The sequence below is a fragment of the Lissotriton vulgaris genome, chromosome 3_1 (assembly GCF_964263255.1).
Source record: "Lissotriton vulgaris chromosome 3_1, aLisVul1.2, whole genome shotgun sequence".
Lineage (NCBI taxonomy): Eukaryota > Metazoa > Chordata > Amphibia > Caudata > Salamandridae > Lissotriton > Lissotriton vulgaris.
In genome coordinates, this window is record NC_141689.1 from 1697981142 (window position 1) to 1697999922 (window position 18781).

Consider the following 18781-nt stretch of genomic DNA (forward strand, 5'->3'; position numbering starts at 1 on the left):
CTTCTTTCCTGACACCCTTGGAAGTGCTATCAAGGACTAAGGCAATGACTCTCCCAATGCACCTCTATTCTAAACTTTTCCTTGTAGTGCTACAGAAATAAACGCCGTGTTAATCGCAGTTGTGGTGAGACACTGATTCATCATCATCATCTAAAAACTTTATACGGTTTTACAATGAGAAAACCATAAAAGTCACTGTAAATATATACATTCCTTAAAATACACAATCAGATGAAAGAAGTTCATATCTTTAAAATGTAAGGAATTACTAAAAAATATTACAGATACAATAAATATCTTTCATAATTTCACATTAAAAGTACATGCGAAGAACATGCCTAAAAATATGTGTACCCCTTCACCCTTAAAAGACTATGGGCCCGATTCACAGATTGAATTTAAGACTAAATCCTAAACTTACTACTATTTGGTATTCACAGAAGGCACTTACTACTTTCGGGATTCACAGATTAAACTTACTACTTTCGGGATTCACAGAATGAACTTACTACTTTTGGTATTCACAGAATAGATTTAAGACTACTAACTTTACATCCGCACTCGGGCCGTAAATTCCGGCCCGGAGGCGAAGTTTCCAGCTTGGGGGCGGAGCCTCCGGGCCAGAGGCGGAGCTTGCGGCTTGGAGGCGGAGCTTCCGGCTAGGAGGTGGGTATTTAGCCATGGCTGAAATCTCCACCTCTGGGCCGGAAGCTCCGCCTCCAAGCCACAAGCTCCACCTCCGTCCCGGAAGCTCCGCCTCTGGGCCGTAAGCTCCACCCCCGAGCCGGAAACTCCGCCTCCGGGCCGGAATTTACGGCCCGAGTGCGGACGTAAAGTTAGTAGTCTTAAATCTATTCTGTGAATACCGAAAGTAGTAAGTTCATTCTGTGAATCCCGAAAGTAGTAAGTGCATTCTGTGAATACCAAATAGTAGTAAGTTTAGGATTTAGTCTTAAGTTCATTCTGTGAATCAGGCCCTATTATTTTAAGCATGCCCTGGTTCTCATCAGTGAATTCAAATATCCTACAATAAAAAGTATACAGTCAGGTTTCAACAACTGCAAATGTAAAAGTGCTGGGCGAACCTGATTAAGATTCAGCCTCTTTAAAAGGGGGAGTAAAAAATGCCTCCGGGGTACATCATAAAACTTGCTGAGGAACATAAAGTGAAGCAAATCCTGTGGAGACAAGTTGTCGCAACCACAGGGTGCTAACACCTGACCTCTGCTACATTCTTTTGGCACCGCAATTAAAAGATGAAAGAAAACAAGACGGAACATTGTCAGGAGAAACCGCTCATAAGTAGTCAGCTTTTCTAGAAGATATGGCTCTGTTAGTGGGTGGGTTTTTAGGGTCAGAATTTTACGAACACTTGGATCCCCATTAGGATGACGGGCAGAAAACCACCCTGACCACCATGGAGGCAGGAAACAACCACCCCCCAGCACTGTGGAGAAACCGGCAGTCAAATTAGGAACAACCGCCAATAAAAACGACCGCAGCAGTAGTGGGCCAACCAAAACCGCCCGACGCGGGCAGTGACGTCCAAAAACAGACCTCAACGGTCGGAAAGGCAGCGGAAAAGCTACAACCCACCGCAGCTTAGCGGAGTATATCCCTGATGGTCCCGCGGTATGATCCGCTGTTTTCGACTGCCGCAATCGCATACAGGAGTGAATGTGAGAGACAGCGGAAGAGCTGCAGGTTAGCCACCGCAGCGTACTATACATGAAAAACATGGCGGAAGATGCAAAAACACCGCCACAATGCCAAACATTGCACAAACCAAAGTAGCCATGCCTCCCAAATACACAAACAACAACCAAATGAAAAGGAAATATGCCAATAAGAAACATACAATTCCCAGGACAACCCCCACAACACACCTGACAGCAAAATCTCATGTGGACACACGCACAAAGCCGTGTATAAACCCAGCCCCTTCACTGACCACAATCCTTTGCAACACTCCAGAAGAGAAGGGAATCCACCAGATCTGACAGGAGAGGCAAGAGAACACAGCACACCCACCACCACCACCACCATAACACCAGCACCAACAATCACACAGCACATAACACACCTCACACAATAACTCCACACCCACCACCCACACCCCTGCACCCACAAACACTTCAAACACCACACACCATGGCATCACAGAAAATGCCCAAATTCACAGAGAGTGAGTTGACAGTCATGGTAAATGATATAGAGTAGAACCACAACTGTTTGGTAGCCTGGTCCAACAGACACCATTAGCCACAAGGACTCAAATGTGGGAAAGGATAGTACAAAGGGTCAATGCAGTAGGGTCCACCCCACGATACAAGAAGGAGATCATGAAGCAGTGGCACAATCTCAAGAGGGTTGTCAAAGAGAGGAGGAGCAAGAACTGGGAGCTGGCTAACCACACTGGCCCTCCCATCCCACAGAAAACATTCACACCATGGGAGGAGAAGGTGCTTGCCATACTGCATCCTGAGAGTCCCACAGGAGTTTGGTAAGTACAAACAAATGTCAACCAACACACTGATATGTACTGTTTTGCACTTCCAAAAACATACACCACACCAGACAAATCACATCCATTGTACCACACACCCACAAAAACCTGTCCCACAGATCCACAAGACACCCACTCCCATGTAACCTAAACGTAGCTAGCAATATAACCATGGGAGCATGAACACAGTCAGCCTGCACTACTACTCCCACCATACCCCCTGTCCCACACCCCAGCAGCATGGAGCACTCCCCCACACCACAAAGGAGCACCTGGAAGCCATTGCATTCTTCACCCTCACCTTACAGGTCGGTAGCCATCTTGCTTGGGAGGCCTTTATGTGGGTGGGAGGGCTGTACTCCTAGTCCCACCTTGCCCTCTGTCCCACACCCCAGCAGCATGGAACACTCCCTCCCTCCCACAAGCACTGTGAAGCCACTCCCTGTGAAGCCATTGTATTGTTCACCAAACAAACTTACAGGTAGGTAGCCATCTTCACTGGGAGACCTGTATGTGAGAGGGAGGCCTGCACTACTACTCCAACCATGCCCCTTCTCCCACACCCCAGCATGATGGAGCCCTCCCCCTACACCACCCAGGAGTACCTAGGAAGCCATTGCATTCTTCACCAAACAAAGTTACAGGTAGGTAGCCTTTTTCACAGTGCGGGTGTGTGTGGGAGGGAGGCCTGCACTACTACTACCATGTAAATGTCTGGAACGCCTCTGGAGGAAAGATTATTCCCCAGCGGCTGGCCTGATTTACAGGAAGGAACTCAAGCTCTACCACAAAGGCTGTATCATACCTAGAGCCGAGTACGTGGCGAAGACAATTTCTGAGGCCACAAATAAATCAAAAACATTGTTCAATTTAGTAAAGGAGTTAGCTGGCTCCAACACTATAGCTAAACCTCTTCCTTTGAACAACGTTCAATGTGATGAATTGGCGCGGTTCTTCACTAGCAAGATTGAGACCATCTATCATGATATCACCAAACAGCATCAGGCACACGCTGCGAGGAATCCAGATCTTGGCCCTGAGGAGATGGGCATCTCCCTTTCGCCAGATCTGTCCTATGAGCCATTAACATCCTGGCCGGGGATGAATGTTCAAGGCCTTCAAGAGATCTTAGGGAAAGTGAACTCTGGCTCTCCAGTCGACCCCCTTCCAATTTCCATTCTCAAACTCGTGGACACTCCACAACTGTCTGTAATTTGCCAGGCGTTGAATCTATCCCTCTCCACTGCAAAGGTCCCGTCCATGTGGAAACACGCCATGGTCTCACCATTGCTAAAAAAAAACAACGGCCGATCCTAAAATCCTAGCTAATTTTCGTCCCATCTCCCTCCTACCTGCTTTCTCCAAAGTTTTAGAGAAACATGTTCATGGTCATCTTGCTCGGTATACGGAGGTGAATGACATACTTCACCCCTCTCAGTCAGGCTTTCGCCCTGGTTTTTCGACAGAGACAACACTGCATGGGGTGATAGAAAACCTTTGCCTTTTGGTAGATAGAGGAGACTCTGCTGCGCTGATTCTACATAATCTCAGCGCAGCGTTTGACACTATCTCCCACAACATTCTGTTAAAGTCACTCTCTGCCATGGGGATTAGGGGTAAAGCATTGGATTGGATAGCATCATTTTCGACACAAAGGACATTTCAGATCACTTCCAACACCTCGGCCTCAAATGTACTTCTATCCCCTTATGGAGTTCCTCAGGGCTCGGAATTGAGTCCTTTGCTTTTCAATCTATATGTAACCCCTGTTGCTCAGATCGCCGAAGCAGCAGGTCTAAATATGTTCACCTATGCAGATGACTCGCAGATTGTTTTTTCACTCTCTAATGATGACCAGGACTCCTCCTCTCTTCTGCAGTCAGGCCTTAGTTTAATTGCAACATGGATGAGTGACTACCTGTTAAAACTGAACGGTGGCAAAACAGAGGTTTTAATACTTGGCCCAAATCAGGGTCTTTGGAGCCCAAGACATTGGCCCAGAGAAATGGGTTCTTTACCCGTTCCTTCGCACCAAGTACGTAACCTTGGCATTATCATTGATAAGGACCTAACTATGGAGCCCCAAGTTATTAATTTAACATCAACCTGTTTCACCATCCTGAGGTGGCTCAGGAAAATCATTTGGATGTTGCCTGACGATACACAAAAGTCTGTGGTAAATGCCCTAATCACCTCCCGTTTAGACAACGGAAATGCCCTCTACTTGGGGTCATCACAGGCTGTCATGAGACGCCTTCAACTTGTGCAAAATGCCGCTGCAAGATTGCTTTGTAAGTGTCATAGAATGAAACATATGTCTGGCCATCTTAAGGCACTCCATTGGCTAAGAGTTGAAAGCAGAGTTAAATTTAAGACACTTAGTCTTATGCATAGAATCAAATGGGGCAATGCCCCAAGATACTTACAATCCCTAGTTCACACCTACACGCCTGCCCGCTGCCTGAGGTCTTCATCTCAAGGCCTTTTCAGTGTGCCCAGAGTGCGTCGCGCCAGGATCGGGGGAAGGTCCTTCTCCCTTCTGGGCCCTAACCTTTGGAATTCCCTCCCTCTGAATTTACGCATGGAATCCTGCTATGTTCACTTTCGCAGAGCCATAAAGACCTGGCTTTTTAATCATTAACTTGCTCCTGCCTCTTATCAGAGTTTTGTGATCTGCTCATTTGCTTATTATCTCATCAGCGCCAGGAAACCCTTTTTGGGTAGCTGTCGCGCTTTAAAAGCCCAATAAATAAATAAATAAATACCATCATGCCCACTGTCCCACACCCCAGCAAGATGGAGCCCTTCCCCCACACCACCTAGGAGCACCTGGAAGCCATTGTATTCTTCACCAAACAAACTTACAGGTAGATAGCCAACTGTACAGGGATGCCTGTATATGGGAGGGAGGCCTGCACTACTACTCCCACCATGCCCCCTGTCCCACACCCCAGAAAGATGGAGTCCTCCCCACACCACCCAGGAGCACTGAGGTTCCGTGACAATTGTAAGTGGCGTTATCGACTCGCACGAATATGGTCGAGTCTGGTATCTATGAACCGCAAATGACGAGTTTAGTAAGTGTGCGCAGTTTCGCTGTGGTAACTCAAACCGTTCGTTTGTTATGTGGGTTTTTCATCTGTACCCACGGGTTCCATCTTAAATACGGCATCCATTTTGTCTCTTGCCCTCAAAGTAGCCAGCGAACGGACGATGTCCGCTTCGCGACCCTGGGACTCCCAAGATATTTGCGGAAGACACGTGTTCTTTGTAAGTGTCTTTATGACGAGGGGGATGCTACTGCAAAGCAGATGGCGCCGCTCGAGGCTCATCTTGCCGCACGGACTTATTGTCTCAGCCGTGCATCTCATTAGGCACGTCCCTTTGATGCCTGTATCTCGTGTTTCCCGATACCTCCCCTTTTACACCCTTTACGATCTCCCCACTGTCTCCGTCTTCCTCTGCACCTGTCTTTGTTCCTATTTCGATCTGTTTTACTGCCGATTGGAATTCGCTAATGTTGGGAAGATGGGTTTTTACAGTTGGGAACCGCCAAATGTTTCCGCACTTATGTTCCGGACCTCATGTGTACCAAAATGACCAAAGCGACCCCTCTGGGGGATAATGGTGGGAACCGGGTTGTAAACTTTTGTGTGCCATGTTGTCCTATGGGTAAAAACTATATAAAAGGAGCGATCCACAGAACCAATTTGAAGCAGTCTCCCCGAACTACACTCGATGTACTTCCTGTGATATCTGTTTTCCCTGCAGCAAATAAACCTTGAATCTTTGACGCCGAAGGAAGTGTCCCGTGTCTCTGTCATTCGTACGCCGGAGCAGGTTACCCACGAAGGTTTCAGGTGTTGTGCCCTGACACCGCTGGGTCTTAAAGAACCCAGTCCTTCAGCACATGGAAGCCATTGCATTGTTCACCAAACAAACTTACAGGTAGGTAGCCATATTGCTTGTGAGGCCTGTATGTGGGAGGGAGGCCTTCACTACTACTCCCACCATGCCCCCTGTCCCACACCCCAGCACCATGGAGCACTCCCACAAGCACTTTGAAGCCATTGCAATACACCAAACAAACTTACAGGTAGGTAGCCATCTTTACTGTGAGGCCTGAATGTGGGAGGGAGGCCTGTACTCCTACTCCCACCATGCCCCCTGTCCCTCACACCAGCAGCATGGAACACTCCCTCCCACAAGCACTTTGAAGCCATTGCAGTATACCAAACAAAAGTACAGGTAGGTAGCCATCTTCACTGGTAGGCCTGAATGTGGGAGGGAGGCCTGTGGTCATACTCCAACCATGCCCCCTGTCTCACACCCCAGCAGCATGGAGCACTCCCTCCCTCCCACAAGCACTGTGAAGCCATTGCATAGTTCACAAAAACAAACTTACAGGTAAGTAGCCATCTTGCTTGGGAGGCCTGTATGTGGGAGGGAGGCCTGCACTACTACTCCCACGATGCCCCCTGTCCCACACCCCATAAAGATGGAGCCCTCCCCCCACACCACCCAGGAGCTCCTGGAAGCCATTGCATTCTTCATCCTCACCTTACAAGTATATAGCCATCTTCCCTAGGCTGGCTGTTTGTGGGTGGGAGACCTGCATCACTACACACAGCACCAATTGCATGCAATGCATCGATACCTGACATGTACGAGTAATTTATGTACCTCTGCATCATGTAATGTGGCACAGTATACAAATAGTGAAGACCAGTCAATTGTGTAGTGTACAGACAGTGGATGACACACAGCTAACAGAATTTTTGCACAGTGCATAACACTCACTATTCCCCATCTAATCCACAGGTGACCAAGAACTCACTGCTGAGGACGACAACGACCAGCAGAGCCAGTCTCCACCCCGGTACATGGCCTCGCGGATGTACACTCCCAGGATTCTCTGGCGATGAGCTACAGGCTCACCCATCTGGTGTGCCACGGAGCAACAGGTCCCAGGCCCCCATACTCCCCACCACCAGCTGCAACAACAGCTGCACAGCAGACCCCTGCAGTTACAGCCTGTGCTTCCACCACCGCCACCACCGCCATCACCACCACCACCACCAGTGCCACCTGCAGCACCCTCCCTGTCCCAGGGGATTACCAGCGCACACCAACAACTGTGGATGGCAGGGAGTTTGTGCGTGGACCCACCGTGGTTAGGCAACAGGTCAGTGGCAGCAGGTCAGGTGGGAGGGCCAGGGTCACCCCCAGACCTCATGAGGTTGGGACACCATCCCTAGACCACTTCACCAGAGTCATGGGGCATAGGAAAAGGTCCAGGGACAAAGTGGCTGGTCTGAAGAACTATTACGCAAGCTCATCCTGCTGATGAGGTCCATCGACACCTGCATGGGACAAGCGGTGGACCTCATGGGCCAGCAATTGGCGTTACTGAGGGACAGGCCTGCATCCCAAACAACACCTCATCCCTCCTCTGTTGTGCTGCAGGATGACAGTGCACCATCCTCCCCTGCAGCCACAGAGAGGGGTGAGTCCTCAGACACCGCTGACTATGCAGCAGGGCCCCCCCGGCCAAGCGACAAAGGGGGCGTCCAAAGAAGAGCCTGGGAGTCTCTGGAGGCAAAGCACCAGACAAACGCCAGTCACGAGCCAGCCCTGATGGCAAAACTCTTCCGCACTGCATTGAATGTTTGGACTGTCCTTCCGCACACTGCCTTGTGAATGGCACCTGTCTGTTGGACTGGGTCACCATATCGATGTGGTGTCTACTCTTACATCTCATTCACCATGACTGTCAACTCACTGCTCCATCACCACCTTCATGTAAATCTGCCCGCACCCCTCACATGTCAATTTTGTAAATAAAATACCTTACACATTTCAATTGGTTCAGCTTTGTCTTTAGTGCAATATTTACAGTGTTCAAAATATCCATAATGTATCTAAAAGATGTACAGTATGTAGGCCAGGATCATTTAAAGGCACCTAGGGAGACACAACAGAACAACAGTCACTGGTGTGAGTCTGGCATCACAGACAGTACACTACACCAACCATCTACATTAGTCAACAGGCAGACAACACAGTGTGCAACAAGTGTCAACAAACTGAGTCCCATATATGTTCACAGATGAAATGTCACTGCCACATTTCCACACACAGGTGACTTTATATGTGCCTGTCTGTACCATCCTCACATAGCCCTTCACGACCACAGCAATCACACCATACCTAGTACAAGTTGAACCTCGTCACCTAACATCAAGTGAAGTAGCGGGTGATGAGCTGTTGACACATGTCAACTCCTTCCTCCTCTCCACTGTCCTCATCACTGGACTCAGGTTGTTGGGCAGGCGGGGGCCTTGGGTCCTCATCATCATCCAGGAGCAGGGGAATCCCCTTTTGAATGGCCATGTTGTGGAGCATACAGCATGCCACAACGACCTTACAGACCCTCCCAGGCGAGTATGACAGTGGACCTCCAGTTCCGTCAAGGCAGCGGAATCTTGTCTTGAGCAGGCCAAAAGTCCGCTCAATGACACGACGGGTCCTGCCATGGGCCTCATTGTACCTGATATTAGCCTGGGATTGCGTAGTGGGCTCAGCAGCCATGGATGGCTGGAATATGCAGTCACCTAAGAATGACAAACACACATTGCAATGTTGCACAGGTAGAGGGCACCAGGTCACACTCACAGCATGCCATATTACTATGCATACTCACCCACAATCCAAGCCCGCTCGGGAAGCAGATTTGCCATCATCCGGAGCACAATGCTGTTCCTCAGGATGTACAAGTCATGCTCCGAGCCGGGGATTCAGGCACACACATGCAAAATGATCATGTCTGCCAGGCACACCACCTGCACATTGATCGAGTGATAGTGTTTTCGATTGCGAAAAATGTGCTCACTCACCTGTGGTGGCACCAGACCGACATGTCTGCAATATATGGCACCAACAACATGGGGGATGTTCCCAAGTGGATAGAAGTCTCCCTTCACAATGGCCAATTCTGCTCCCCTGGGGAAATGTATGTATCTGTCCTTATAGATCATCATGGCTGCAAGAACATCCCTCTGCACCAGGCTGAACATGGGTTGAGACATCCCTGCAGCGCTGGCCACAGTCTCCTGGAAGGAACCAGTTGCAAACAAATGGAGGGCTGCCATCACTTTGTACATTGGTGTGATAGCTGTTGGGTAGTGGCGAAGAGGCTGCAGGTGGGGCTCCAACAGATCACAAAGGGCCTTGAGGGTGGGTCTGTTGAGGCGGAATTTGTGAATGATCGCAACATCCCCCATGTCCTCCAGCAGTGTCAAGTGACGTAGGAGATTAGTTGAGATGAAATGGACTGTTGGTGTGTGTGCCTGTTGTGTCATCACCGATTCCCATTGACCCCAAGACAGGGAAGGCATTTCAAATTCCCAAGAAGTGGAAAGGCACCCCTCAAACCTCTCCCACCCACACATTGTCAAAGGTCTGCATGACTCCACCTCCATGTGCCACTACACCACCTGGTCCAAATAGCCCTGCAGCTTGCCAAGCCACTGATAGCCCTGCATCACCTGGGCCTCTGTATCACCAGTCAAGTGGTCCTGGTGTTCCTGACACACAGCCAGCTCCAAGTCCGCCTGACAGCCAAGAGTGAGTGGTAATCCCCCTCATACACCTGTCTCTCATACAGGTGTGCTAGTCCTGCCCATTGTTTACCACCTGGGTGTGTTGCTGGCCATGGTAGGGTACAGTCAAACACGCTCACTGTGCAGCTTCTCATGTACTCACTCTGCACCACTGGCCCTGCTGCCCTGCTGTGTTGGAATCTCCCCTGTGCAGCCTCTCATGTACTTGCTGTGCCACCTGCCATGGACACTGGCCATGTTGCTCTGGATGTGTTGCACTCTCACCCCTGCCATGGAAACTGGCCCTGTTGCTCTGCTGTGTTGTACTCTCACCTGTGCCATGGACACTGGCCCTGTTGCTCTGCTGTGTTGTACTCTCACCTGTGCCATGGACACTGGCCCTGTTGCTCTGCTCTGTTGTACTCTCACCTGTGCCATGGACATTGGCCCTGTTGCTCTGCTGTGTTGTACTCTCACCTGTGCCATGCCCACTGGCCCTGTTTCTCTGTTGTGTTGGAGTCTCCCCTGTGCAGCCTTTAATGTACTTGCTGTGCCACCTGCCATGGACACTGGCCTTCCTGTTTGGAGTTTGCCTGTGCAAATTATCTTGCATATGATCAACATTTTGTTCCTTGCTCTTGTCTACTGTTTTTCTATTGTCACAACTATGCAATATATGAATAAAGAAAGTTACTCCTGTTGTCTGTTTTGTCAGTGTCCTTGCTGATTAAAGTTATTTTGGTGTGTGCATTTGGTTGCCTGTGCCCCATGCTCTATGTGTCACTTACAAATTGCCAAGCTCTTTGGCCGCATCACATTTTTAAACAGGGTTGACAGGGTCTTCAGTTCATTCAGATACTGATACTAGTGTTATCTGTGATGGCTATTTTACCTGTCATGCAGTTTTAGTGGTTTGCTATTGTTGGCTACATTGTTCACATGTCTGGTTGGGGTACACTGCCAGCACAGGGCGTGATGCTGTGCACAGGTTTGCATGCAGGCTGGGCAATGTCTGATGTATGTGTGTTATTCCTTTATGTGTGCCCAGCTGTGTATGTCTATGGTCATCTTGTGTTGGCCCTTAGTCCCGGTCCCATGGCCTACATGAGATGTGTGCTCTTGGATAATCAAGAGGTGTGCAGTGTGACGGGTGTGGCTTTGTAGGGGGTGTGGATGTGTGTGTTCCCCTGGATTGTGAAAGACACATATGTTTCACCCAGGAGTTGTGTGCCTGTTGTTTTGATTGTTCTGTCCTGTGGATATGGTTTTATGCCCATGTGTGAGTTGTCTGTTGTGCACTGTGCAGTTTGTTGGTGTGTCTGTGCTGTTCTGTCTGACTCCCTTTTTTAGTTACTTATGTGTGTGCAAAGTGTGTGACTTGCACATCAGTGTTGTGTTTGTTTGATCATCCATGTGTCTTGAGTGTGTTTGTGTAGACTGTGTAGCCCTGCTGTTCCACGCTGTCATTGTGGTTGTGTTTCTCATGCATTGCAGGGACATGGTGCCTTTTATCCTCCTGTATGGCATGGTGTGTGTCGTGTAATGCCATCCCTTATGTGTGCCAAGTATGCCTACCCATTGTGGGTCTGCACTCCCTCTATTTCCGTATGGTACACCCCTTACATGTCTACTACTGACATGCAAGTCAGTTAACTTTGATGTCAGCTGTCCCCTTGGATTACATGTATGTGTGCCTCCCCATCACTTACTTTGTGACACTGTGCTTTGTGGTGCAGTTCTTGGGTCAAGAGTGATGTTCCACTCTGGACATTGCCCCAATGGTTTATGTGTGGTGTTCTTGTGCTAATAATTAGTGAGGATTGCTCATGTGCACTTCAGCTGTGTGTGCTGCCCAGTGCTCTTGTCAAGATAGTTCTGCTCTTGTATCCCAGAGTGGTGCATATGTTGTTGTTGTATTGGATGTATGTGTTTTGGCTGTGGTATTGCTTCACTTCCTGGGTGTACTGCTGTGTTTGTGCTGTGCTGATTTGTGTTGTGTGTGTTGATATTGTGTCTGTCATGTCTGTGTGTGACTGTTCTGCTTGGTGTGCACACACTGCTTGTTGTGCATACAGTGCTGTGTGTATGTGGCCTTGGCATTGCCTGATGTGCATCCCCTGATGTCCTGTAGTGTTTGTTCATTTTTTGTTTCATGTGCATCTGTGGTTGGTTTCATGTGACAGTGTAGTTCTGTGATGAGGCACCCTCATGTGTGATTTGTGGTATGTTGTGTGTGTTTTGTTCCTGAGAGATGAGGTTGTGCACTCCTGTTGTGTCTGTGCTCCCATTGCCTTTCCACAGTTTGGCTGACAGGGTATGTCTGTTTCTGATGGGGTTCTGTGTGTGTTTCTGTAGTGTTTGTGTGTTGCTTTTGGGCAGGCATCTGTTCAGGCATCCCTGTTTGAGTGTTATGTTTGTGGCTACACCCAGGGTGTGTTTTGTTTGTGTTTGTATGTACTGGCAAGTTTTGGCAGACTTCAGTGTGTGCGGCACTGGTATGTGTTCCTTGTCAGCCACTCCTGCAGTGGCTGTCTCCCTAGTTGTTTGTTGTGTGGTGCAGGGTGTGGATTGTGCTTGCTTATTGCTGTGCTTGTTGCTGTGCATGGGTGTGCCTAGGTTGGGCTCCTGGCCTGTGGCTTGATGGGGTGTGTTGATGTGTGGTTGGGGTGGTGTGTCCCTGTGGTCTTTGTGCCCTGCCCATGCCTTCAACTGGCCCAGCCGGGACCGAGACGTTGCTGCAAGTTCGCGGTCGATGTGTGACCAGGATGCAGTGGGGTGACTTAGTGGCAGGTGGGTCATTTATGGGTGCCCTTGTGTATGTGTTTTTGCCCCCAGCAGCGTGTCTGTTGTGGATTTGGACCCTGTGTCAGTCCCTGTGTTGTGTGTTGTATTTGAGTAGTTGCGTACCTGCGGCGTCCTCTGCGGCAGCCCATTAGATGATAGTGCTGTAGCAGGTACAGCACCGGATACACATGTAGAGCTGGGTCCATTGCGGTCGTGACCGGGTGGTGTGGACCGGGTCTCTGCGATCCCGCTCCGCTGTCGAGTTTCCCCCGTCTCTGGTTGGGTGGTGTCTCCGCTGCGGTGCGTCTGCCTGCTTGGGCTGTCCTAATTTGTGGAGCGGGGCAGACGTCCTTCCGCACGGCGGAGAGTCTCCATTGGCTCTCACCGCCGCGGTAGCGGGCACACTTCGATGGCGGTGCGCGTCGCTCGAACGCGGACGGGATTTGACCTATGTTTTTCATAAAATGAATTTCGTAGCGCGCGCTGCATCGCATTTTGCAATGCAGGGCACGCAACGAAATTCGTTGTATTAATTAAATTGCTTACTTACCTCCAATTATCCATATGCCAGTTTTTAGCACCCCCCACCCTGACCCTCTCCCGCCCGCCTCTCTGCCCCACCGCAACTCCCTCCACGGGCCGCAGCTGCGCGGGAGCCGGTGACCACGAGAGGCAGCGAGGCAGCAATCAGCGTCCTTCTCCTTCACACTCGCACTCTACGGCTGGCCGGCGATCACCTCGAAAACCTGTATTCTGGACACTGATTCTCTTAAGTGCAATCAACAATTTTGATTAGTGTTCAGATTGTTTTAAAACACTTTAAATACAATTTTGAGGGCAAAATAGGAACAGAAATAAACGGTAGACGAGACGTTGTGGGATGGCTAAGCATACACAACAATAATACTTATGGAATGCCGATGCTCATAGTGTATCCCTGTTTTACCATTCCAAGATGATCAACACTTTCAGTTTAAGTGTGGCAGTCATGACTGAACTTTAAAACAATGATAGACTATTTACAATACTTTTGTAAGATTGACGACACCTGCTTTGTTTAGTTTTGTTATTATAAGCTTGTGTCTTCCCTGTTTAGATGACGGCATGTTTTTTTTTTCTACTTGCATTCGTTTAATTTATCTTGCATATGTTGTTGTGGCTCCGTCAGAGGATGAATGCAAGAATGACTTGGTGGCTTAATGAATGGATGCATGGATGCAAAGATGAGTGACAGATCTTATGTATGAAGTCGTATTGAAAACCTAAACCAATCAATGACACAAGACACACCTTCTATTGGCATTTCCAATGTTTGTTCTAGAATCTATCTGCTCGTGCTGATAGGTGGAATCAATGCAATATCTAAGTGGATTAATGCACTCACTGAACAGGTCTACGTGCTTCCTGAAGCACACGGTTTGAATGGTAATAGGACAGGCTCCTCTATTGATCCTTCTCAGGTTCATGGATGAGTATAGCCACTTGAGCTAACGAATACTTTTCTTTTTTTTTTAACTGCATTCGATATTTGTGTTGCATTTCTTGTAGTGACCATCAGCCTTATTCATGAAGGCTAAATCGGCTCGCAAAGGGCCGGATTCTCAGAATCCTGCCCTTTGCGAGTGCGATTTTTGCTTTTGGGATTCAGCATCCCAAAAGCAAAAATCGCTAATTGCGATGTCGCAAATGTGCGAGGAAATGACATTTAAGGAATCTCTATTTGAGATTCCTTAAATGCTATTCAACATCCTATTTCAATTTGCGATTTCGCTATTTCTAGGCGCAATTTACCGCGAGGTCAGACCTCGCGGTAAATTGCGAAAACTCAGAAAAATGCATTTAAATGCATTTTTCTGAGTTGCATGTTACACACACACATGTCCTTTGGACATGTGTGTGTGCAACACCTGTGTCACAGATCATTTGAGGGGTGCTACAGGGTGTCCTGTGGACACCCCTGGCACCCTTCAAATCGCAATCTTATTTGCGATTAGCTAATTGCTAATCGCAAATAAGGAATACTCCCCATTCATTCCTATGGGCCTTTTGGCCCATAGGAATGAATGGCGAGTTATTCCTTATTTGAGATTAGCAATTTGCTAATCGCAAATAAGGAATCAGTAGGAATCGCATTTTATTATGCGATTCCTACATGATTACCGTTTTGCGAGTCCTTAATAGCGAATCGCTATGATTCGCTATTAGGGGCTCGCAAAACGGCCCCTTCATGAATAAGGCTGCAACTGTTTTTAAAAATAATTGTTTGCTTAGACCGGCAGGTTATGGGCAAGGCATTCAATTAAACCGAAACGTTTGGTGACCTTTGTATATAGCGATGATGCCCTAGACTAGTATTTGGAAAGGCTTGGTGAAAATAACATTTATATACTGTAAAATATAAACCGAAATTATGAGCCATGGAGTAAGGTGTTGGTTGGGCTTTTGAAGTCTCCAACGGGCTCTTTGTATTTATCTCCTGATAAGTATGTTTTGTAATCACTGTCTGCTTATGCTTCTGTGTGTATGAAAAGTATGCACGTTTGTGGTCAGGTATGCTCGTGTGTATTGTAGTTTATTTATATATGCTTGTGTGTTGTGCATTTACCACTGTAGTAACCTACACAAACCTATCTTACCTTGGCACCAAAGTGTTATTATATTTGTGCTTTTGTGTGTGTTAATATTTGTGTACCACATGTATTTGTGTATATGTTTTCGTATATGTGTATGTACTGCTGTAGTTTTAGATTTCACAGCCTTCATAAAAAAGTAAATAGCTCCTCAAATAATTAACTGCTCCCTCCCTCCCACCCAAGAGATAAGGAAAGTTCAGAATAGTTCAGGCAAATGTTAAGGTGAGAAATAGGGAACAATATGTCATTGAATTTATCAATTATTGACCAAACGAGTAGATAGGCCTTTAATGTGCTAACATATGCAAACATCATTAGTGCATACCTGTGATTTCCTGCCGTAGCTGAATAAAGACAGTCTATTGGCTTTGCCATTGCATCTTTTATTCATACCTTTATTTCTGCTTCCTATTTTACCTGTTTCATGTTTTGTACACTGTACAGTAGCCAACAACATATTCAAAACATAGTCCCAGCTATTGGAATCCGAGAATTACATCTAGGTTATGTCGACCTTTTGTAAAAACAAAAAATACCCACATTTTAGACTTAACTTACAGCAAAAACAAAAACAAAATGAATTCTGATTGCTGCTGTGGATATTTTTTGTTGGGGATACACTGCTAAAAATGTTTCTCAAAAATGTGTTGGCTGGCGTGAGGAGTGGTGTGTTTGTGTGTGTGAATAATCTAGTAGCACTCTGTATTTCTCATGTAGGCAGACGCAATCATGGTAGGTTCTGCTACGATTGGGTAGTTTGCAATGATCTCACATTGAAATCGCAGTATGAATGTCCCTTTTTGCATTCTGTTGCAAAAACATTGTATTTAATCATTTTATAAAATAGTGCATTTATTTCATGCGAGCCTTGAGAACTTCGAGTGAGGTTTGCGGTTTCACAAACTCAAACTGCTTGCTTGACTGTGGACATGTGTATTCATTTCACATGTTGGACATCTTGAATACTGATAAGATCTCAGCACTAAGAGGCGCATTTATCACTACTTACGCAACGCTTGTTGTACAGTGTTGAATCACACATTTTTGCACTGTGTTGTGGCATTTCCATGTGCCATAGATGCGCCTTATTTATGAGATGATATGCCAGGCATTTATAAAGTGCATGGCTACCCGTCAAGTTTCTCAGCGCTGGAATCATGTACTTCCCATAGCCAGCACAGTAGAGGTGGGTTTTTAGAGGCTTCCTGAATTTCATTTCATCACTGGTCAGTTTCAAGGGAGAGGGTTCCAGAGTTTAATTACAAAAAAAGCAAAAGAGTATCCACCACTTCTCACTTTGTTGATTCAAGGTACCAGAAAGAATCTCAGATCTGTCAAACACAGAGCTCTTTAGGTCTCGCCTACGCAGCGCACATGCCCTGCATAGGCAAAAGACCGTTAGCAATCGCTTCGACTTTTCAGCCAAAAACGTGCACGCGTTCCATTGCCTTCAATGGTAACGCATCCACATTTGGCGATTCCCTTGCGGGAGCAAGATTGACATCATATGTTTGTAATTAACTTACAAACACATGGTGCCACTGGCTTGCTCCCTCAAGGGAAATGCTTTGTGTGCTGTTGGCCGCACTCCCCACAACCCTCCCACTTTTGGAGCGAGCGCTTGTTTTTAATTTAGGCACTGGGAAGGTGATGTGATTTGCATAGATATACAAAATTTTGAGCAGACGCTGGAACTCGAACCGGATTCCTGATTTCCAAGGCCGATAGACCACAACTCCTCCCAGTAGTTCAAAACTGCCCAGTTAGCGAATGTGAGCCACTAATAGCTAGCTATCTGATTCGCCAATCGTCTGTGGGGCACGTTTATTTTGGAGTCTGTGCATATATTTTATCCTAACCCTAGTCTGACCCCTTGTTACTCTCCACTGTTGTATACTGTTCGTGGTGCAACGCTTCCTTAATCATCCACTAGAGGGCAGCCGAGACATTTTATAGGTGCCCCTAAAATAAATAAATCAAATGGCATTTATATTAACAAGCATTTGAAAACGTTTCCAATTATACTAAACACAGCAGAAAATTCTCTGCGGTTGAATGCCTCCCTCCAAAAAGGATATCATGTTTCATAAATGCGAAACTGGTTTTTACTTCTCTTTTCAAGTTTGCTTGCATTTTTACTCTTTTCAAGTCCGTTTGCATGTTTCTTCGACTTCTACATGTCTGTCTTCACTGTGCCATTTCGTCTCTATTCTGTTCCAAAGCACTTGCTCAAAAAGTCCTCTCACGTTATTAGGATGGCCTCCCCCACAGGGCTTTAAGTGTGGGCGGGTCCTTCCAGAAAACTTTGGAACTGGTCCTTACCCAACTCTATACGTTTAGTGGCAAAACCTGATGAATTTCTGAACAAAGGCTGTAAAAACCTGCAAAGCATTCCATTTCAGTGATGTAAACCCTGCTCGCATATCATATGTTTTTTTTTACTTCATCTTGTAGTGTTCCCTGAGGGCAGGGGGTATTTTCAAGGAGCTGTGTTTCTATTTTTTTTCCAAGTAGCATATGACTGCTATCTAGTGCATACTTCACAATGAGTCTCCACCAGGTGTCTGAGTGAGTTCAGAGGTGTGTGTGCATCTGTGCATGCATGTGTGTGTGGTGGGGGGTGGGGTTATGATGGACACGAACAAGAGCTCTGAAGTTGAGGCTGAAGGCAGTGTAAGTCTCCCACAGTACCATCAGTGAATCATAAAAGTCTGCAGACTAAACGCACATCCAATCCTTGGCCTCTCCTCCAAGGATCATACAGAGCGATGTTTATTTCACAGTCTCATATTTTAAGAATTGAAACATTTTAAGTTGTGAGAATTAATAAAATTGCCCCACTTCTCTGTGTGTGTATAGTCTTGTTACAGGAGGTCAGAGTGGGGTGTTCCGCCTACCCCTCATATACTGTGTGTGAAAAGATCGCATGTAAAGCTGAGGAAGGTCGCATATGGCCGGGGGCCGTATTTCGAGTATCAATGAGTTAAGAGATAACAATCTTTGTACAAATGGTAAATGTTTTTTTGTTTTTTTAAAGTAAAGGTTTCACATATATTTAGGATGGAAAAATAGAGAAAACTAAAATGCTTGTTATGGTTTCAAATAAAAACAACGGGACTACTTGGCATAATGGGTTCTAATCTAAGTACAAGATCCATGGAGGTGGGTGTTAGATAATGTCACTAAATTCTCCATGTACCCACATAGGCCTTTTAGTAGGACTGGAATCAAGTGGCATTCCTGTCAGCTAGTAAACT